Here is a 22,541-nt window from a genome sequence, read left to right as displayed (position 1 = left end):
TGTCATATTATCCACATATATTATATATATCCATTGCTATTTTGTCTATTAAAGAATATAACAAAAACGTCGTCTTAGAATCAGAAGTTTTGAAGAAAATATTATATTACAGAACTGTATGAGAAAAATATGCCCTTAAAATTTGATTTTAGTTAAGAATAAGCTGTTTTTTTTATGCCCCTAAAAGTTTTATTAATAACCATCATTAAAATGAAGGACAAACGAACATTAACACTTGTGTAAGAACTTATTAAGCAGAATTAATTCTTTTACAGGATATCTGTTTGTATGTTTGCACCGAAGGATCTCGCTAACCGCTGAACCGATATGATTCTCTTTTACAGGGTAGCTTCTCATAGGTCCTGGGAAGGTTTTTTAAAACTATTTTTGGGGAGGGGGCCGCTAGTTTATTATATACTAGCAGCTGCGACCCTAGAGGCCTCTAGTGGCACTTTGAATGTTTTTTTATTTAAAATATCTAATTACAGAAATAATTTGTTTATGTTTCGTTCAAGTCTCTTTTTCGGGAGGGGTAATTTTTTTAGTGGCGATTTCTCCTGAGAGGGTGGTGGTACCCTCCCCCCAAATAAACCTTCTCGGGACCTATGAGAAGCTACCCTGTTAAGGAGAACCCGATCGGTTCAGCGGTAAGCGAGATCCTTCGGTAAAAACACAGAGACAAACACACAGACATCCTGTTACTTTAGTATGAAATTAAAAAATCTATATATTATTCTAGTGGTTACTCACCCAGAGGGCTCTAGGGGCACTTGAGAAATAGGGGGGGGGGAGGAAGTGGACACCCACCCCTCAGTTTAATTTTTAAAAAGTAAGAGAAAAAACTAGTTTTTAAGTGGGATATCTTTTTACTCTCCCCTAAAATAGTTTAAAAAAACCTTAACTGTAAAGGAGACCAATATCTGTTGAGCGCTTATTGAGATCCTTCGCTACAGGCAAAAAAAAGCTTAATACTTTATAAAATAGGACTACCGGCTGAACTCCCATAATCAAGGAGGTCTGTATTCAAAGGATTGGGGAAACTAGGAAAATAGCCTAAAACCAAACTTTAATATAAAAGTTAAAGGGCCTTAAACCATGAAGTGACCTAATAAAAGCTTCCATAAAAAGGAGAACTCAATCAGTTCATTATTAAATCAAAATCTTAAGCTACCAACTAATAGGATACCTTGTTGTCCTAGGAATCATTATACTAAATATCATTATGTAAAAAAAATCAATGTTAAAAATTTTAAAAAAATCATCTTGTTTTAAATGTACATACGGATTTTATGGTGGCGATTTTAGAAATCATATCATGCAATATTTAGATCAGATAGGCCATTTTTAAAATGCCCAAATTAACAATAAGAATTATCGGTCACACTTCCGTGTTTGGTTTCTCAAGCGCTTACCTTCCACAACTCCTATTGCCTTGTCTTATGTATTAGCTTGAGAATTACCAAAGTTATCCTTCCGCTGCTCCTTCTGTTCGATCAAGTTGATATGTTTTAATGAGCCTTTCGTAGTCTCTCTCACTTTGGCACATGCATGGCTTAGGCTTTGACGTTAGCATATATTACTGGCAGAATCAACCAGATTAGGTGTCTACCTTCCTATAGACCCCTTGGTTAAGACTCTGACTGGAACCTCTCACCCACAAGCAAGCCAGCAACACCCTTAACCTAGCTTGCCCTTTAGCTCTAAACTTGGGTCTCTTGAAGCCAGTCTTAAGTCTTTAGGTGTCTACCTTCCTATAGACCCCTTGGTTAAGTCTCTCAACCAACCTCTCACCCACAGTTAGACTACAGTCGACTCGACCTTCAGCCCACACGGTAACTTCGGCAGGCTGATGTCTGGTTGCCTACTGTAGCCTTCAAACTTGGTCTCTTGAAGTCAGTCTTAAGTCTTAAACTTCCTTTCCTTCGTTTCCTTCCTTTAACACAGCGCTTGCTTTGCCAGCTTGCAAGCGCTTGGCTTTGCTTTGAGGTGCCCTAGCTTGGGTTAACAATAGCTGGCACCTCTCTATCCTCCTTCAAAGGATACCTTGGACGTAGTCAAGGTTACCCTCCTAAGACACTCTTTGACTGTCCACTCTCACCCGCAAGCCAGCCCGCTCTTAACCTCTCACCCACAGTTAGACTACAGTCGACTCGACCTTCAGCCCACACGGTAACTTCGGCAGGCTGATGTCTGGTTGCCTACTGTAGCCTTCAAACTTGGTCTCTTGAAGTCAGTAGCGTTGCCCTTAAGCTCTAAACGGGAACCTCTTGAGTGGGACAGTCTAAAGTCTCCTTGGTTATGGTTCTCCCGCCCTTCTAACCTTAGGCTTGGTGTCTACTTCACCACGGTTGAAGGTGCCCTTCCTTCTACCCAGGTCTATAACACACTTCCTTTGACTTGGTGTCTACCTCACCACAGTCTCCTTCCTTTGACTGGTGTCACCTTCACCAGCTTGACTTAAGATAGCGGGCGCTCTATCTTAGTCTACCTTCTCACTCAACCAGGCTTCCCTTACTAAGGGTGCCCTCCTTTGACTGTGGTGTCCACCTCACCACAGTCTCCTTCCTTTGACTGGTGTCACCTTCACCAGCTTGACTTAAGATAGCGGGCGCTCTATCTTAGTCTACCTTCTCACTCAACCAGGCTTCCCTTACTTAGGGTGCCCTCCTTTGACTGTGGTGTCCACCTCACCACAGTCTCCTTCCTTTGACTGGTGTCACCTTCACCAGCTTGACTTAAGATAGCGGGCGCTCTATCTTAGTCTACCTTCTCACTCAACCAGGCTTCCCTTACTAAAGGTGCCTTCCTTTGACTGTGGTGTCCACCTCACCACAGTCTCCTTCCTTTGACTGGTGTCACCTTCACCAGCTTGACTTAAGATAGCGGGCGCTCTATCTTAGTCTACCTTCTCACTCAACCAGGCTTCCCTTACTAAAGGTGCCTTCCTTTGACTGTGGTGTCCACCTCACCACAGTCTCCTTCCTTTGACTGGTGTCACCTTCACCAGCTTGACTTAAGATAGCGGGCGCTCTATCTTAGTCTACCTTCTCACTCAACCAGGCTTCCCTTACTAAAGGTGCCTTCCTTTGACTGTGGTGTCCACCTCACCACAGTCTCCTTCCTTTGACTGGTGTCACCTTCACCGTCTTACTTAACCAGGCTTCTCCCTTAACAAGGGTGCCTAGAGATAGCCAGCATCTATCTCTCCCGACTTTCTTTGACTTGGTGTTCGCCTCACCACAGTCTCCTTCCTTTGACTGGTGTCACCTTCACCGTCTTACTTAACCAGGCTTCTCCCTTACTAAAGGTGCCTTCCTTTGACTGTGGTGTCCACCTCACCACAGTCTCCTTCCTTTGACTGGTGTCACCTTCACCGTCTTACTTAACCAGGCTTCTCCCTTAACAAGGGTGCCTAGAGATAGCGGGCGTCTATCTCTTCTCTTCCCCTACCTTTACCTCATAAGGTAGGGTGCCGGTTCATCTAACATCAAGCTCCCGTAAGCCGCTAGCGCTTGACAAGGGCATGGATGGTGTCCATGGTGTCCTTTGCCTCGCGCGCGCGGGTCCCTCTTACGAAAAAATATGTTATCCCCTATATACTTTTGAAAATCCGCTTATGGGAGCACTAGTTGAAAATTTCTGAAAATTTTTACCTTATTAAAAAATAAAATTTTTGAAAAAAAATACCCTATATTATTAGTATATTATTAATATAATATTATATAATAGTATAAAACGCCTAATAATTTTTTTTGAAAACGTCTCCCCCCCCGTTCACCGGTATCTGCAGAGTTTTTGGGCGCCCAGCGGCGCCCATTGGGCCCCATCCAGTAGTAGTAATCCTTAAGCCTACCCTGGAGTGAATCTTGAATTCGCATAATGACTGATTCTACGCGGATAGCTTAGTAGTACTCTACTCTAGAACATCTATACTACTGTATCGATGATCCTTGTAGTCACTAAGCGTCCTCTCGAAGCATAGTCAAGAGTTTTCAATCGATGTCACACCATGTCGGTTACCAAACAGGCAAAGTCCTATCCAGGGGAGTCGGAGCACTCTATCTTGGTTCTTTACCAGGGCACCCGCAGTGCCCGCCCGCTTCCCTTATGGTTGCTACCCTAGTCGACGGAGGGCGCATCACCAGTCCAGTAGGCGACCTTTCCCAAGAATAGCATTCTACCGAGTCCATGTTCCCAGTTCGATGTCCCTTTATCCAACAAGTAATATGAAGGAGGAACCAAGTTAAGGACCAAGATCACTTACACTACTGATAGACTCTTACTCCGAGTTTAAAGACTGGACTAAGGGGGCAGCCTTGTGAATACTTCGCCACGTTAACTACCGCCCCCAACCAGTACTGTTGAGGTGGAGATGAAGAGATCTAATACGACCCGCACTCCTACTCAGGGTAGCTTAAGTGCACGACGTAGATGAGGCAACTCATGTCACCCGTACGCTCCTTAAGGAAGGTTAACGTCTCGGGAAGCTTGACCCTGAAACTTGTAGATGTTTAAAGTCCAGTAGACTAAAATTGCTAAAGTCAAAGCAAGGTCATAGTCTTCCAGTCAGGCAGAACACCTGACCTTAGTACTATAACCGACCGCACTAGTATACCAAAGGAGGCGCCTACCCAGGTTAACTCTTGACACTTGGTATGGTACTTATGTCGAACCCCGGTTTAAGTAAAGGACAAGAGGAAACATGAATGCCCCCCACCACCACGTCTTAATCTCCAGAGGGAGGCGACGTGTCTTGTGTTACCATGCTTGGTGCGGTTCTGCTCGTATAGAACTCCCCCTCTGGTTCCTTGCTCTAAGGGCAGCTAAACCGTCCAATCTAGGTTCTCCCAATCACCCTCGTCCAGCATAGCGGCCTCAACCCATACCCAGGTCAGACACTCAAGCAAGAGTGCAGTACTAAGGGAGCTATGCCGCAAGCAAGCAAGCGGAACAATTCCTACCTTGAACCAAGGATATGTTAGACTACAGTCGACTCGACCTTCAGCCCACGCAGTGACTTCGGCAGGCTGATGTCTGGTTGTCTACTATAGCCCTCAACCCTTGGCGCACTGTCACCCTATACTATAAGCGCCAACCCAAGTCAGGTATTTTGACTCACCGAAGGGGTCCACCTACTTAGAGGGAGTCAAGTGTCAAGCAACCCGCACACTACACTTACTTAAGGTGACGCCTTAAGTATACAGCTTAATCTCCCGACGGAGGCGCTGCACCTTCTTCCACGAGTCTACTTCCCGACTAAGTTACTAAGGTTTCAGTCACTACGGCGGACCGCTGGCGTTCTCGGCCTACTACCCGTTCTACTTAGTGAAGGACTCTCCGCACTTGCCACCTTAAGTATAAGGGTTGAGGGCTGTAGGCACGGAAACTTAGACCGCTTATCTCATCTCTCACCCCAAGCAAGCATCGCCCTACTACACTTGCGGGCCTGTTGAGAGAGTATCCTTCAGAGTGCTACCCAGGTGCACTCTATCTAAGGGTGTTACACCGTGCCTCATCCTTACGGTTACAGTGCCTTTCTCAACCCTTAAGCCAGGCCTTATCAACCTTCTTTGGTACACTCGCTATGCGAACCTGACTTGTAATACCAATCTGTAGGCAACCTTGGTGACCTTAGCTTGCCTTCTACTAAGTGTCTACCTTGTTACCATCCTTCAGGCTTCCTTCGCTCCTCCACTCTAGTGGTTCTCAACCAAGCCTCACCAGGGCACCTTCTACCAAGGTCTTAGGCGGCCCTATACGTTGTAGCTTTCCTTAAGGGCAGATGCGCTTTGACAGCCAAGCCAACCACCGTGACTCCACTGTCCCTTAAGGGAGTTGCCTTAGACCTTGGTTTAGGGTGCCCAAGATACCAGTCTGTTGAACCAGTAGAGTGGGACCACCTACTTCGGTTAGTGCACTAACCCGCAAACGCTAAAGTTAGAAGGCAGCCTACAGATATCTCCTTAACTGCTGCCCGAAGTGACCCTTAAGGCATTCAAGCAACTGTCTACTGTCGCTTGACACTCCTACTACTGGTTGGATGGTTAAGAGTGAACCAAGGTGTTCCGTCTTAGGGTAGTCTTCCTACCCGACTCCAAGCGATGTGCACCCAAGCGACATTCTCGGGTTACCTTAAGGAAGGTTACCCTTACTGGCGAGAACCTGCCCTTGGATATTGGAACACTATAACCAACCACCTACCAAGATCCATTCCAGACCTTTCGGCTACCAGTAGTCTACTTGCGGGATTGATTACCCCCGCAAGCAGCTTGGGTGTGACTCTATAAGGTCAGTCACCCAAGTATTAGGGCTATGATCCATGCCGCCGTCAACTCTACACTGTGCTCCTGACACAAGGTATCCTTGAAGAAGGATGCCTAAAGCAGGAGACTTGCGCTAAGCGCTAAGCTTAGGCTCCCTAAAGCTGCCCTCTAAGTGGTAACGTCCTTAGAAGGCACCTTGTCAGGAGACTTGCCGCCTTGCTCAAGTATTGGTACCTTGAATACCCAGGTGTATTCAAGCAACTGTCCAATGTCACTACCAATACTCTACTACTGGTTGGATGGTTAAGAGTGAACCAAGATGTTCCGTCTTAGGGTATTGGGCAGCCCGTCATTCTCGCGCTGCCTACCCGACTCCAAGCGATGTGCACCCAAGCGACATTCTCGGGTTACCTTAAGGAAGGTTACCCTTACTGGCGAGAACCTGCCCTTGGATATTGGAACACTATAACCAACCACCTACCAAGATCCATTCCAGACCTTTCGGCTACCAGTAGTCTACTTGCGGGATTGTTATGACCCCCGCAAGTAGCTTGGGTGTGACTCTAACAGGTCAGTCACCCAAGTATTGAGCGCTCCTTCAACCTCCTCTATACTAAGACCGTTACCCAATCTTAGGCTCCCGACACAAGGTTTCCTTAGAGGGACACTAAGGGCGCCTTAAGCAGAAGACTTGCCGCCTAATCCTACTATAAGGACACTCAATCTCAGTCAGGAGTACTGTCTTCATCGATAGAGTGACCCGTGTTGCGTTCTTGAAGCGCTATCTATAAGGGTTCCCAAGATAGAGCGCCTTCGGTAAAGGATTCGAACCATTTCCCAACTATAGGTCAAAGCTCTATCTATACGGGTTCCCAAGATAGGCACCTCGTTGTGCGTTAGCGCTTGGTATAGAGTAAGGTAAGGGCAGACATCCAAGATTGATGCCTAGTCTACCCTACTCTACCTTAAGGGCGCCTGTCTCAGTCAGTAGTACTGTCTTCATCGACGTAAGCTCGCCCGCTGTGCGTTAACCCGACCGTATATGCGTTATAGTGACCCTAACCTTCGGTGTCTACCTTCAGTAAGGGTCCAAGAAACCGTATCTAGATTTTCGTTCAAATCCGTCAAGCGGTTTCTATGATAGCGGGCAGCGCTACCCGCTAGTGGTCGGGTCGGGGAGGTAGGGAGAACGACATACCATGCTCTCCCTAAACCTTCGTACAAGAATTCTTTGGCGTAAAAATTCTCTGGCGCATGCCACTTGCACGAAAGTAAGATTATAACCAACCTTCCTCCCCTATATACTTTTAAAATTCCGCTTATGGGAACACTAGTTGAAAAAAAAAATTTTAATTTTACCTTATTAAAAAATTTTTTTTTTGAAGTGGAAAGTGAAAATCTCGGCAACCAAGGTCACTTTGGATAGCTGTAACTTTGGCTAGGATTGAGCTACAGAGGACTTTAAGTACTCAAATTAAACATCTTGGCAAGCCTAACAACTTTTATTAAAGACTTTGGACAAGATTTTGACTTTTAAGGGGGGTTATGGGGACCCAAACTTTGCAAATTTTGGATTTCCATGCATTTGACTGCAAAACTGCAAAAATTTATGCAAATTATTCTAAGTCCAAAGTTGAAAAATGAGAAAATGAAAATATCGCAAACCTAGGTCACTTTGGATAGCTGTAACTTTGGCTAGGATTGAGCTACATAAGACTTTAAGTACTCAAATTAAACATCTTGGCAAGCCTAACAACTTTTATTAAAGGTTTTGGACAAGATTTTGACTTTTAAGGGGGGTTATGACGACCGCAAGTTGCCTGATTTTGGATTTCCATGCATTTGACTGCAAAAATGTAAAATTTGATCAAAATTTTGGCTAAGACAAGGGTGCCCTCCAAAATGAAAATCTCGGAAACCAAGGTCACTTTGGATAGCTGTAACTTTGGCTAGGATTGAGCTACATAAGACTTTAAGTACTCAAATTAAACATCTTGGCAAGCCTAACAACTTTTATTAAAGGTTTTGGACAAGATTTTGACTTTTAAGGGGGGTTATGGGGACCCAAACTTTGCCAATTTTGGATTTCCATGCATTTGACTGCAAAAATTAGGGGATCTCAGACCGGCAAGGGGGCAAGGCAAGGCAAGGTGACTCGTTGTCGTTCTCGTTTTGGGTTGACGTTGACGTAAGCGGTTGACGTTGACGTAAGCTGGCTTACCTTCCAAGCGGGTGGAGATAGCGCTTTGCCTATACTAAGACATCGAACCAGGTCTACCTTGCGGGTTACCATGCCGCTTCACCTGCCCTCTCTCCCAAGCAAGGTAGCCAGGCAGCAAGGCAAGGTGACTCGTTGTCGTTCTCGTTTTGGGTTGACGTTGACGTAAGCGGTTGACGTTGACGTAAGCTGGCTTACCTTCCAAGCGGGTGGAGATAGCGCTTTGCCTATACTAAGACATCGAACCAGGTCTACCTTGCGGGTTACCATGCCGCTTCACCTGCCCTCTCTCCCAAGCAAGGTAGCCAGGCAGCAAGGCAAGGTGACTCGTTGTCGTTCTCGTTTTGGGTCAACGTCAACCCAAAACGAGAACGACAACGAGTCACCTTGCCTTGCTGCCTGGCTTACCTTCCAAGCGGGTAGAGATACCGCTTTGCTTATAATAAGGATTCGAACCAAAAGCTAATCTAGCGTCCAGCTTCCTAACCTTCAGGTGTCCGTATCTCGAGAACGGGTGGTCTGAGAGCGCTGTCCTTCCGTTTTTGAGATTGGGACCCCTATATATATACGTATACCAGTCGATGTCAACTTGACCTTAGGACACCTACTACCCTCCCTACCCAGGTGCGAGCCTTAACTTGTAACAGTGAGCCTTGACTCGTATCGATGGGATAGTGAGCCTTAACTCGTATCGATGAAATTTTCCATCGATACGAGTCAAGGCTCACTGCCTCTTTTTTCAACAGTGAGCCTTAACTTGTATCGATGGGATAGTGAGCCTTGACTCGTATCGATGAAATTTTCCATCGATACGAGTTAAGGCTCACTGCCTCTTTTTCCTAGGACTGAGCCTTGATTTGTAACAGTGAGCCTTGACTCGTATCGATGGGATAGTGAGCCTTAACTCGTATCGATGAAATTTTCCATCGATACGAGTTAAGGCTCACTGCCTCTTTTTCCTAGGACTGAGCCTTCATTTGTAACAGTGAGCCTTGACTCGTATCGATGGGATAGTGAGCCTTAACTCGTATCGATGAAATTTTCCATCGATACGAGTCAAGGCTCACTGCCTCTTTTTCCTAGGACTGAGCCTTCATTTGTAAGTAGTGAGCCTTGACTCGTATCGATGGGATAGTGAGCCTTAACTCGTATCGATGAAATTTTCCATCGATACGAGTCAAGGCTCACTGCCTCTTTTTCCTAGGACTGAGCCTTCATTTGTAAGTAGTGAGCCTTGACTCGTATCGATGGGATAGTGAGCCTTAACTCGTATCGATGAAATTTTCCATCGATACGAGTCAAGGCTCACTGTTACAAATCAAGGCTCAGTCCTAGGAAAAAGTGGCAGTGAGCCTTAACTCGTATCGATGGAATATTTCATCGATACGAGTTAAGGCTCACTATCCCATCGATACGAGTCAAGGCTCACTGTTACAAATCAAGGCTCAGTCCCTTACAAGTCGAGGCTCAGTCCTAGTATAGTGAGCCTTCACTTGTAAGTAGTGAGCCTTAACTCGTATCGATGGGATAGTGAGCCTTGACTCGTATCGATGAAATTTCCATCGATACGAGTCAAGGCTCACTGATACAAATCAAGGCTCAGTCCTAGGAAAAAGTGGCAGTGAGCCTTAACTCGTATCGATGGAAAATTTCATCGATACGAGTCAAGGCTCACTATCCCATCGATACGAGTTAAGGCTCACTGTTGAAAAAAGAGGCAGTGAGCCTTGACTCGTATCGATGGAAAAAAAAAATCAAAAAAACCCGAGGGAGAAATTCATCGATACGAGTCAAGGCTCACTGATACAAATCAAGGCTCAGTCCTAGGAAAAAGTGGCAGTGAGCCTTAACTCGTATCGATGGAATATTTCATCGATACGAGTTAAGGCTCACTATCCCATCGATACGAGTCAAGGCTCACTGTTACAAATGAAGGCTCAGTCCTAGGAAAAAGTGGCAGTGAGCCTTAACTCGTATCGATGGAATATTTCATCGATACGAGTCAAGGCTCACTATCCCATCGATACGAGTTAAGGCTCACTGTTGAAAAAAGAGGCAGTGAGCCTTGACTCGTATCGATGGAAAAAAAAAATCAAAAAAACCCGAGGGAGAAATTCATCGATACGAGTCAAGGCTCACTGATACAAATCAAGGCTCAGTCCTAGGAAAAAGTGGCAGTGAGCCTTAACTCGTATCGATGGAATATTTCATCGATACGAGTTAAGGCTCACTATCCCATCGATACGAGTCAAGGCTCACTGTTACAAATGAAGGCTCAGTCCTAGGAAAAAGAGGCAGTGAGCCTTAACTCGTATCGATGGAAAATTTCATCGATACGAGTTAAGGCTCACTATCCCATCGATACGAGTCAAGGCTCACTGTTACAAATCAAGGCTCAGTCCTAGGAAAAAGAGGCAGTGAGCCTTAACTCGTATCGATGGAAAATTTCATCGATACGAGTCAAGGCTCACTATCCCATCGATACGAGTTAAGGCTCACTGTTGAAAAAAGAGGCAGTGAGCCTTGACTCGTATCGATGGAAAATTTCATCGATACGAGTTAAGGCTCACTATCCCATCGATACGAGTCAAGGCTCACTGTTACAAGTTAAGGCTCGCACCTGGGTAGGGATCGCTTTCACCAAAATGGACCCAGGTTACCCCCCCTGGGCAGTACTGTGAAATCTCAAAAATCGATGTCCTGACAGGGGGTAGGGTCGGTCCATTTTGATGAAGGTGATCACTTTAAACCTTATAAACGTTCTCCCTATACCCAATAGACTTGATTAGAACCATTAAAACCACATTTGGAGACAACTTTTTTTTTTTTCAATTTTTCATCCTCCGCACCCCCCTGGCGTGATTTTCAAAATCGAGTCAAAAAATTTTGTGTCTTGGATTTTGGTTTTAATGCTTCTAATCAAGTCTATTGGGTATAGGGACAACGTTTATAAGGTTTAAAGTGATCGCCTTCACCAAAAAGTACCCAGGTATACCCCCCCTGGGGTCATTCCACTTACAGGTGTCCCACATTTTTCGCTCGTCTGACTTTGCCGCTCTACCAGTCTGCCTACAGTCAAGCTAGCTTAACCAAACTTCGTACAGGGCACCATTAGGCATCAGAGAGCATATCATCTCGAAGTAAAGGGTCCGTTTAGACGACTCTAGAGGGCACTTAGGGCGCCCTGAAGCCTGGTACCCCAAAACTTGGATTCGGGTCTCCCGACTTCAGGGCGCCTTAAGTGCCCTCTATATTGGCGCAAGACCCCTATAATGGTCGTAAAAGATGTCCAGCATGTCAAGACGAATCCATAGACACCTTAAACTCGTTTCTACGTTGACGGAGAGTGGAGTTAGGATGATTCTACCACACGCAACCCGTCTCAGCAGGACGAGAACAGTAACCGCAGATCTGCAAAACCAGTGCTCAAGACGGTTCCTCGTCTTTGGCAAGTCACCAAATGGGCTACAGTTGAGCTAGGAACGAGGTTAAGGTGTCTACAGAGACGTCTTGGCATGCTGAAGAGATAACTCTACACATTAGCTAGTCTAAAGTCACTCTAGAGGGCACTTAGGGCGCCCTGAAGACACCCAGGTCAAATCTGCAGCTCAAATCCGGCTTAGCGCTAGATCCAAGTTTTGACTTTGCCACTCCACCAGTCAGGCTACAGTTGAGATATCGACCTCTAGTCTTTTCTATAGTGTCCAGTAGGCATCTGACTATCATATCCTAGCTTGACAAGGTCATATCTCAACTTTCAAGGCGCTGAGGGCACCCAGAGTGACCCTATACCGTCAAAATCTGGAAATACGCGATGTTGCAAAAATCAAAAAAAGTCGATTTTTTATGCAAAAATGAGCTATTTGAGCGGCCCAAAGGCATTCAATCTTAGTTTGGGGTCCATTGGGATGATTTAGGATGGTTTTTGGGTCAATCAAAATTTTGACCAAAATCGATGATTTTTCCATGCTATACCCTTAGCGTTTTTGCCAAAAATGGCCATTTTCGAGGGTTTTGGTAGAAGTGCTGTAAAATGCTTCAAAGTTGAGATAATGACTTCAAATTGAGTACAGATACTCTTGGGCATGTGTCTGACCACATACTAGCTTGGGAAGGCATTTGGACAACTTTCAAGGGGAGGGTGCCCCCCCAAAGACGAGGACTCAAAATCTCAAAATCTGGGTTTTGGGTCAAAATTTTGACATCGCGATTTTTTGATCTAATATGAACCAGCATAGTCCCCTGACACCAAAAACACCTTTGAAAGTGATTTTGGATGCCTAGAACTGATTCTATGGGCAAAAACGTGCAAAAAAAATCTTACGCAAACTCAAATCTTGAAATTTTTTCGGTTCTCGTCTTTGGCGCCCCCTAACCCCCCCAGGAAGTCAAAATCTTGTCCAAAACCTTTAATAAAAGTTGTTAGGCTTGCCAAGATGTTTAATTTGAGTACTTAAAGTCTTATGTAGCTCAATCCTAGCCAAAGTTAGAGCTATCCAAAGTGAACCCAGGTTCAAAGGTCGATGTTTCCACTCATGCGGTTACGGTTTTGGCGCACTCAACCTACCGAAAGGGCACCCTAAATTTTCATAACTCAGGCCACAGATGAGCTAGAAAGGAGTTTAAGGTGTCTATGGATTCGTCTTGGCAAATAAAAGTCAGTTACCATTTCAACCTATAGTCTAAAGTCACTCTAGAGGGCACTTATGACCCCCTGAAGGCGGTAGAGTGAAACCAAGATTCTTCAAGATTTCACCCTACCCTCCTTCAGGGCGCCCTAAGTGCCCTCTAGAGTCGTCTAAACGGACCCCTTACTTCGAGATGATATGCTCTTTGATGCCAGAGGGTGCCCTGTACAAAGTTTGGTTAAGCTGGCTTGACTGTAGGCAGCCTGGTAGAGCGGCAAAGTCGAGGTACCAATACGAGCGCTAGTGTCAAACGCTATTCAGTAGTCAAGGTGACTGTAAGTCAGACTCGCTCCGGTACCTCAACTTTGGCGCACTACCAACGGAGAACGGTTAGAGATAATGGAATGAAACTTAGTGTGGATGATCTTGACACCATTATGAGCATCTTTTATTAAAGGAAGTTTGAGATTGGGGCACTCCAATACCCAGGTAAGGTGCCCTGAAGTCAGGCTACCTTAACCCGTATAAGGAGTCGTCCAATCTCAAACTGTCTTTAATAAAAGATGCTCTAAATGCCCTCAAGATCATACACACAAAGTTTCATTCCATTATCTCTACCCATTCTCCGCTGGTAGTGCGCCAAAGTCGAGTAACCGGAGAGAGCAGTCTCCCAACCCATCCACCCGTATACGCAACCCCCTATACGGACTCGCTCCGGTACCTCGACTTTGGCGCACTACCAACGGAGAACGGTTAGAGATAATGGAATGAAACTTAGTGTGGACATTCTTGACACCATTATGAGCATCTTTTATAAAAGGAAGTTTGAGATTGGGGCACTCTAAGATCAAGCTACGGTGCCCTAAAGTCAGGCTACCTTAACCCGTATAAGGAGTCGTCCAATCTCAAACTGTCTTTAATAAAAGATGCTCTAAATGCCCTCAAGATCATACACACAAAGTTTCATTCCATTATCTCTACCCATTCTCCGCTGGTAGTGCGCCAAAGTCGAGTAACCGGAGAGAGCAGTCTCCCAACCCATCCACCCGTATACGCAACCCCCTATACGGACTCGCTCCGGTACCTCGACTTTGGCGCACTACCAACGGAGAACGGTTAGAGATAATGGAATGAAACTTAGTGTGGACATTCTTGACACCATTATGAGCATCTTTTATTAAAGGAAGTTTGAGATTGGGGCACTCTAAGATCGGGTTACGGTGCCCTAAAGTCAGGCTACCTTAACCCGTATAAGGAGTCGTCCAATCTCAAACTGTCTTTAATAAAAGATGCTCTAAATGCCCTCAAGATCATACACACAAAGTTTCATTCCATTATCTCTACCCATTCTCCGCTGGTAGTGCGCCAAAGTCGAGTAACCGGAGAGAGCAGTCTCCCAACCCATCCACCCGTATACGCAACCCCCTATACGGACTCGCTCCGGTACCTCGACTTTGGCGCACTACCAACGGAGAACGGTTAGAGATAATGGAATGAAACTTAGTGTGGACATTCTTGACACCATTATGAGCATCTTTTATTAAAGGAAGTTTGAGATTGGGGCACTCTAAGACCCAGTTAAGGTGCCCTAAAGTCAGGCTACCTTAACCCGTATAAGGAGTCGTCCAATCTCAAACTGTCTTTAATAAAAGATGCTCTAAATGCCCTCAAGATCATACACACAAAGTTTCATTCCATTATCTCAACCCATTCTCCGCTGGTAGTGCGCCAAAGTCGAGGTACCGGAGCGAGTATTCCAGTATACGTGTATAGGGTGACATCCAGTCACCTTGACTAAGGAATGGTGTTTGACACTCAAGCTCGTGTTGATACCTCGCTCTACGGGCGCCTACTCCCGCTTAAGGCACGCTATACTAAGCTAGAAGGAACGTAGGCTGGTGTAAGGGAACCCTACTCAAGCTTGAAGACACTAGGACACCCGTATGCCGGCCTAAGGGTACCCTACTTAAGCGGTAGTATAGTGAGCCTTCACTTGTAAGTAGTGAGCCTTGACTCGTATCGATGGGATAGTGAGCCTTGACTCGTATCGATGAAATTTCCATCGATACGAGTCAAGGCTCACTGTTACAAATCAAGGCTCAGTCCTAGGAAAAAGTGGCAGTGAGCCTTAACTCGTATCGATGGAATATTTCATCGATACGAGTTAAGGCTCACTATCCCATCGATACGAGTCAAGGCTCACTGTTACAAATCAAGGCTCAGTCCCTTACAAGTCGAGGCTCAGTCCTAGTATAGTGAGCCTTCACTTGTAAGTAGTGAGCCTTAACTCGTATCGATGGGATAGTGAGCCTTGACTCGTATCGATGAAATTTCCATCGATACGAGTCAAGGCTCACTGATACAAATCAAGGCTCAGTCCTAGGAAAAAGTGGCAGTGAGCCTTAACTCGTATCGATGGAAAATTTCATCGATACGAGTCAAGGCTCACTATCCCATCGATACGAGTCAAGGCTCACTGTTACAAATGAAGGCTCAGTCCTAGGAAAAAGTGGCAGTGAGCCTTAACTCGTATCGATGGAATATTTCATCGATACGAGTTAAGGCTCACTATCCCATCGATACGAGTCAAGGCTCACTGTTACAAATGAAGGCTCAGTCCTAGGAAAAAGTGGCAGTGAGCCTTAACTCGTATCGATGGAATATTTCATCGATACGAGTTAAGGCTCACTATCCCATCGATACGAGTCAAGGCTCACTGTTACAAATTAAGGCTCAGTCCTAGGAAAAAGTGGCAGTGAGCCTTAACTCGTATCGATGGAAAATTTCATCGATACGAGTCAAGGCTCACTATCCCATCGATACGAGTTAAGGCTCACTGTTGAAAAAAGAGGCAGTGAGCCTTGACTCGTATCGATGGAAAAAAAAAATCAAAAAAACCCGAGGGAGAAATTCATCGATACGAGTCAAGGCTCACTGATACAAATCAAGGCTCAGTCCTAGGAAAAAGTGGCAGTGAGCCTTAACTCGTATCGATGGAATATTTCATCGATACGAGTTAAGGCTCACTATCCCATCGATACGAGTCAAGGCTCACTGTTACAAATCAAGGCTCAGTCCTAGGAAAAAGTGGCAGTGAGCCTTAACTCGTATCGATGGAATATTTCATCGATACGAGTCAAGGCTCACTAATCCATCGATACGAGTTAAGGCTCACTACTTACAAGTGAAGGCTCAGTCCCTTACAAGTCGAGGCTCAGTCCTAGGGTAAAGTGACAGTGAGCCTTGACTCGTATCGATGGAATATTTCATCGATACGAGTCAAGGCTCACTAATCCATCGATACGAGTTAAGGCTCACTACTTACAAGTGAAGGCTCAGTCCCTTACAAGTCGAGGCTCAGTCCTAGGGTAAAGTGACAGTGAGCCTTGACTCGTATCGATGGAATATTTCATCGATACGAGTCAAGGCTCACTAATCCATCGATACGAGTTAAGGCTCACTACTTACAAGTGAAGGCTCAGTCCCTTACAAGTCGAGGCTCAGTCCTAGGGTAAAGTGACAGTGAGCCTTGACTCGTATCGATGGAATATTTCATCGATACGAGTCAAGGCTCACTATCCCATCGATACGAGTCAAGGCTCACTGTTACAAGTGAAGGCTCGCTGCCCAGGTTAGTAAGGGAGGGTAGTAGGTAGACATGTAGACGGCAGTAGGGAAGACTAGAGTACGGGTAGACCAGTCTAAGACACGGTATAGGGAGCCTAAGACACGGTATAGGGTGCCCAGTCCAGCTTACGGTCGCCTAAGACACGGTATAGGGAGCCTAAGACACGGTATAGGGAGCCTAAGACACGGTATAGGATGCCTAGTCCAGCTTACGGTCGCCTAAGACACGGTATAGGGAGCCTAAGACACGGTATAGGGTGCCTAATCCAGCTTACGGTCGCCTACAGTAAGGGTAGACAAGCCTAAGACACGGTATAGGGAGCCTAAGTCAAGATCCGAACCCTCTACCAAGCGCTAATCCAGTCTACGGGCGCCTATAGTACGGGTAGTCAAGTCTAAGACACGGTATAGGGAGCCTAAGACACGGTATAGGGTGCCTAATCCAGCTTACGGTCGCCTACAGTAAGGGTAGACAAGCCTAAGACACGGTATAGGGAGCCTAAGTCAAGATACGAACCCTATATCAAGCGCTATTCCCGCTTAAGGGCGCCTAGAGTAGGGTTAGTCAAGCCTAAGACACGGTATAGGGCGCCTAAGACACGGGGGAGAAGGGTTGGAGTGAAGTATGAACGCGAGTATTGATGTACGTAAGCGAGTATTGAGGTACAGTAGTGAGCCTTGACTTGTAATACGTCTTAAGGCTCACTACGTATACTGAAAAATCCAAGTTTCCTTGATAACTAGCGAACGGAGAGGGCTAGACTCGATGTTAAGTACTCTAAATGACCGTCTCAATGAGCCTAAGACACCCACAAAATTTGACGGAGCTAGGACAATTTTAAGGGGGGCGGACCAAACCGTTTACAAGTTAAGGCTCACTACTTACAAGTCGAGGCTCACTATACACTTGAAAAATCCAAGTTTTCTCCACCATATGGACAGTTTTTGAGCTAGACTCGATGTTAAGGTGTCTAAATGACCGTCTCAATGAGCCTAAGACACCCACAAAGTTTGAAGAGTCTAGGACAATTTTAAGGTAGGCGGACCAAACCGTTTATGTTCTATCGATACGAGTCAAGGCTCACTAACACTAATTTCGGCCTCTCGCGTATTTGAAAAAAGTAAGTTTTTTCCACCATTTCTCAACGGATTGAGCTAAATACTTGGGAAAGGTGTCTAAATGACCGTCTCAATGGGTAGAACACACTCACAAAGTTTGACGGGTCTAGGACAAGATTTAGATAGCGGGACCAAACGATGTATGAAAACGCCAAAACTTGTAAGTGAGCCTTGACTCGTATCGATGAACATACATCGTTTGGTCCGCCCCCCTTAAAATTGTCCTAGCTCCGTCAAATTTATAGGGTGAATCCAGCATGATGAGACGCTCATTTTGCCGTATTAACATCGAGTGTAGCTCAAAAAACAAAAAAGTTATTCAAAAAAGACAGAATTTGTATCGATGAGTTGAGAGGCCGAAATTTGGAAAAGTGCAAGTGAGCCTTGACTCGTATCGATGGACTCTAAAAATACTATAACTTTTTTGTTTCTCAACGGATCTTGGAGTTTAAGACGGCTATCGATTCAGCTAACTGAGACGCTTCGTTTGCCGTGTTTAGACCTTTCCTAACCCTCTCCGTTCGCTAGTTATAGGGGAAAAACTGTCTCTCGATGTAACACATTTTCCCAGATAACTAGCGAACGGAGAGGGTTAGACAAGGTCTAAACACGGCAAACGAAGCGTCTCAGTTAGCTGAATCGATAGCCGTCTTAAACTCCAAGATCGGTTGAGAAACAAAAAAGTTATAGTGATTTTAGAGTCCATCGATACGAGTCAAGGCTCACTTACACAATTTTCGGCCTCTCGCGTATTTGAAAAAAGTAAGTTTTTTCCACCATTTCTCAACGGATTGAGCTAAATACTTGGGAAAGGTGTCTAAATGACCGTCTCAATGGGTAGAACACACTCAAGAAGTTTGACAAGTCTAGGGCAAGATTTAGATAGCGGGACCAAACGATGTATGAAAACGCCAAAACTTGCAAGTGAGCCTTGACTCGTATCGATGAACATACATCGTTTGGTCCGCCCCCCTTAAAATTGTCCTAGCTCCGTCAAATTTATAGGGTGAATCCAGCATGATGAGACGCTCATTTTGCCGTATTAACATCGAGTGTAGCTCAAAAAACAAAAAAGTTATTCAAAAAAGACAGAATTTGTATCGATGAGTTGAGAGGCCGAAATTTGGAAAAGTGCAAGTGAGCCTTGACTCGTATCGATGGACACTAAAATTACTATAACTTTTTTGTTTCTCAACGGATCTTGGAGTTTAAGACGGCTATCGATTCAGCTAACTGAGACGCTTCGTTTGCCGTGTTTAGACCTTTCCTAACCCTCTCCGTTCGCTAGTTATAGGGGAAAAACTGTCTCTCGATGTAACACATTTTCCCAGATAACTAGCGAACGGAGAGGGTTAGACAAGGTCTAAACACGGCAAACGAAGCGTCTCAGTTAGCTGAATCGATAGCCGTCTTAAACTCCAAGATCGGTTGAGAAACAAAAAAGTTATAGTGATTTTAGAGTCCATCGATACGAGTCAAGGCTCACTTACACAATTTTCGGCCTCTCGCGTATTTGAAAAAAGTAAGTTTTTTCCACCATTTCTCAACGGATTGAGCTAAATACTTGGGAAAGGTGTCTAAATGACCGTCTCAATGGGTAGAACACACTCAAGAAGTTTGACAAGTCTAGGGCAAGATTTAGATAGCGGGACCAAACGATGTATGAAAACGCCAAAACTTGTAAGTGAGCCTTGACTCGTATCGATGAACATACATCGTTTGGTCCGCCCCCCTTAAAATTGTCCTAGCTCCGTCAAATTTATAGGGTGAATCCAGCATGATGAGACGCTCATTTTGCCGTATTAACATCGAGTGTAGCTCAAAAAACAAAAAAGTTATTCAAAAAAGACAGAATTTGCATCGATGAGTTGAGAGGCCGAAATTTGGAAAAGTGCAAGTGAGCCTTGACTCGTATCGATGGACACTAAAATTACTATAACTTTTTTGTTTCTCAACGGATCTTGGAGTTTAAGACGGCTATCGATTCAGCTAACTGAGACGCTTCGTTTGCCGTGTTTAGACCTTTCCTAACCCTCTCCGTTCGCTAGTTATCGGGGAAAAACTGGCTCTCGATGTAACACGTTTTCCCCGATAACTAGCGAACGGATAGGGTTAGGAAAGGTCTAAACACGGCAAACGAAGCGTCTCAATGAGCTGAATCGATAGCCGTCTTGAAGTCCAAGATTGGTTGAGAAACAAAAAAGTTATAGTGATTTTAGAGTCCATCGATACGAGCTTTGGCTCACTAAAAAAATCAAACATCGTTTGGTCCACCCCCCTTAAAATTGACCCAGCTCCGTCAAATTGATAGGGTAAATCCAGCATATTGAGACGGACATTTTGCCACCTTGAAGTCCAAAATCGGTTAAGAAACAAAAAAGTTTTCCGAGGAAAAACTGATTTTTTAAGAATTTTGGATAAAAAAGTGAGCCAAAACTTGTAATCCAAAACACAAATCGTTTGGTCCGCCTATCTTAAAATTGGCCTAGACTCTTCAAACTTCGTGAGTGAGTTCCTGGGGTCAAGACGGTCATTTAGACACCTTAACATCGATTCTAGCTCAATCCGTTCGCTAGTTATCGAAGAAACATGGATTTTGTCAACTTGGTATTTAATGTTTTTAAACATTTATAAGTGTAATTTTGAACTCTAGTGTATTTTCTTGGGGAACTATGATGTGCGTCTTCACCGGAAAGTCTACGTAGACCCTATATGGACTCGGTGGAGGTTTTAGTGTCTAATGGCAACACAAAAGTGTCTACTAAGGCAGTCTACGATGTAAATAGGGCCTATAGAGGGTAGATAGAGGGCAGATAGAGGGAAGATAGCGAAGTATAGAAGGCTTATAAGTGGACAACGGTTGGTTATAACTTAACAACGGTTAATTATCTTTGGTTCTAGCTTCGAGAGGGCTACTTGGGGGTCACCTACGGGTAGCTGGGTATTAGCTAACCTGGGTATTGGTGTCCTGGCTTAAGTAAGACTGTCTTTAGGGTAGTAGAGGGCAGTCTAAGGGCGCTTAAGTAGGGATAAGTAGAGGAAGGTTAGGATAGAGTAAGGCAACCTTCTCCCGCTTGACAAGGGTTACTCTAGGCTTGCTTACGGTTGACTAAGGATACTTAGGCTTGGTAAAGGGCGCCAGTAGGGTAGACTACGGGTGTCTAAGTGTCTTCAGGCTGGACTAGGGTTCCCTTAGACGAGTATAAGTGCCCGCTAGCATGGTATAGTGAGCCTTAACTTGTAGTATAGTGAGCCTTGACTCGTATCGATGGAATCTTTCATCGATACGAGTCAAGGCTCACCCTTACAAGTCAAGGCTCACTATACTACAAGTTAAGGCTCACTAGCGCTGAAGTAGGCTTCCCTTATGCTGGCTTACGGGTGCCTAAGTGTCTTGAAGCTGGACTAGGGTTCCCTTAGACGAGTATAAGTGCCCGCTAGCTTGGTATAGTCGACTGTCAAACAATCTACAGTAGTCAAGGTGCCCTTAAGTCAGCTTGGGTGACTGTACTACAGGGTTAGGCATGATTCACGGGGGACACGGACAACGCTATTATCAATCCAACTAGCTTTCAATCTCTGAAGCTAGACTTCAGTCACCCGTTTTAGAGGGTGACCACGAGTGCAGCTTCTTCTAAGCGGAGCGAGTAAGGGCTCCCTCTAAAACGGTTGCAACTGAAGTCACTTCAGAGATTGAAAGCTTACGGGGTTGGATTCTCTCCTTAACCCGTCAACGAGGTGGCAGCTTGGTTCCCATACCGTAAGTGTCTTGAAACCCGAACGCAGTGAGGTGTCTGTTTCGAGCGATAGCGAGACACAGACCTTGTGTGCGCTGGCTTGGGTCCCATACCTCAAGTGTCTTTAACCGGAGCGAAGCGACGTGTATAGGGGGGACACGGACAACGCTATTATCCATCCATCAACCTTTCAATCTCTGAAGCAAGCCTTCAGTCACCCGTTTTAGAGGGTGACCACGAGTGCAGCTTCTCTCTTAAGCGGAGCGAGTAAGGGCTCCCTCTAAAACGGTTGCAACTGAAGGCACTTCAGAGATTGAAATGGCTTTGGATGGATGCCTTCCTTTACCCTGTCAACGAGGTGGTTTACCTGGGTTTTCAGTATTGGTGACACTGACACGTTATGGCTTATCTACGGGTGGTTCTACCTTCCTATCTCCCCTTACTATCACGCCTCGCTTCGCTCGGGTTTCAAGACACTAGGGGAAGCCTCGCTTCGCTCGGCTTCCCCCTGGCACGGACACGTTATGGCTTATCTACGGGTGGTTCTACCTTCCTATCTCCCCTTACTATCACGCCTCGCTTCGCTCGGGTTTCAAGACACTAGGGGAAGCCTCGCTTCGCTCGGCTTCCCCCTGGCACGGACACGTTATGGCTTATCTACGGGTGGTTCTACCTTCCTATCTCCCCTTACTCTTACCCTCGCTTCGCTCGGGTGACTGTGGCACGTTATGACCAATCCAGAGGTCCAGCAAGATCTCAAGGCACCGTGTGGTTATGCCTGGGTGCCCTCTCCTTCAGTGAGCCTTGACTCGTATCGATGGGTTAGTGAGCCTTGACTCGTATCGATGGGTTAGTGAGCCTTGACTCGTATCGATGGGTTAGTGAGCCTTGACTCGTATCGATGAAATTTCTCCATCGATACGAGCTTTGGCTCACTGTCTTTTTTTTC

General features: G+C 45.4%; 2 long non-coding RNA genes across 2 annotated transcripts in view; both read right to left on the bottom strand.

Annotated features, from left to right (window-relative positions):
- Positions 1 to 1,518: 1,518 nt before the first annotated feature.
- The window catches only part of LOC145330274 (uncharacterized), a 29,706-nt gene continuing 8,683 nt past the window's right edge, over positions 1,519 to 22,541 (bottom strand). Inside the window, exon 2 of the long non-coding RNA XR_013883344.1 lies at positions 1,519 to 1,784. This is a non-coding gene — a long non-coding RNA (uncharacterized LOC145330274). The remainder of the gene's footprint in view (positions 1,785 to 22,541) is intronic.
- Positions 2,311 to 3,636, bottom strand: LOC145330276 (uncharacterized). Its single transcript, XR_013883346.1, has 2 exons — positions 3,369 to 3,636; positions 2,311 to 3,267 (listed from the first exon to the last, which is right to left on the bottom strand). It is a non-coding gene; the product is annotated as an uncharacterized LOC145330276 (long non-coding RNA).

This window comes from Acartia tonsa, chromosome 10, assembly GCF_053477335.1.
Source record: "Acartia tonsa isolate MP-2025a chromosome 10, ASM5347733v1, whole genome shotgun sequence".
In the NCBI taxonomy this organism is placed as follows: Eukaryota; Metazoa; Arthropoda; class Copepoda; order Calanoida; family Acartiidae; genus Acartia; species Acartia tonsa.
This window is presented reverse-complemented; position numbering and strand designations above follow the sequence as displayed.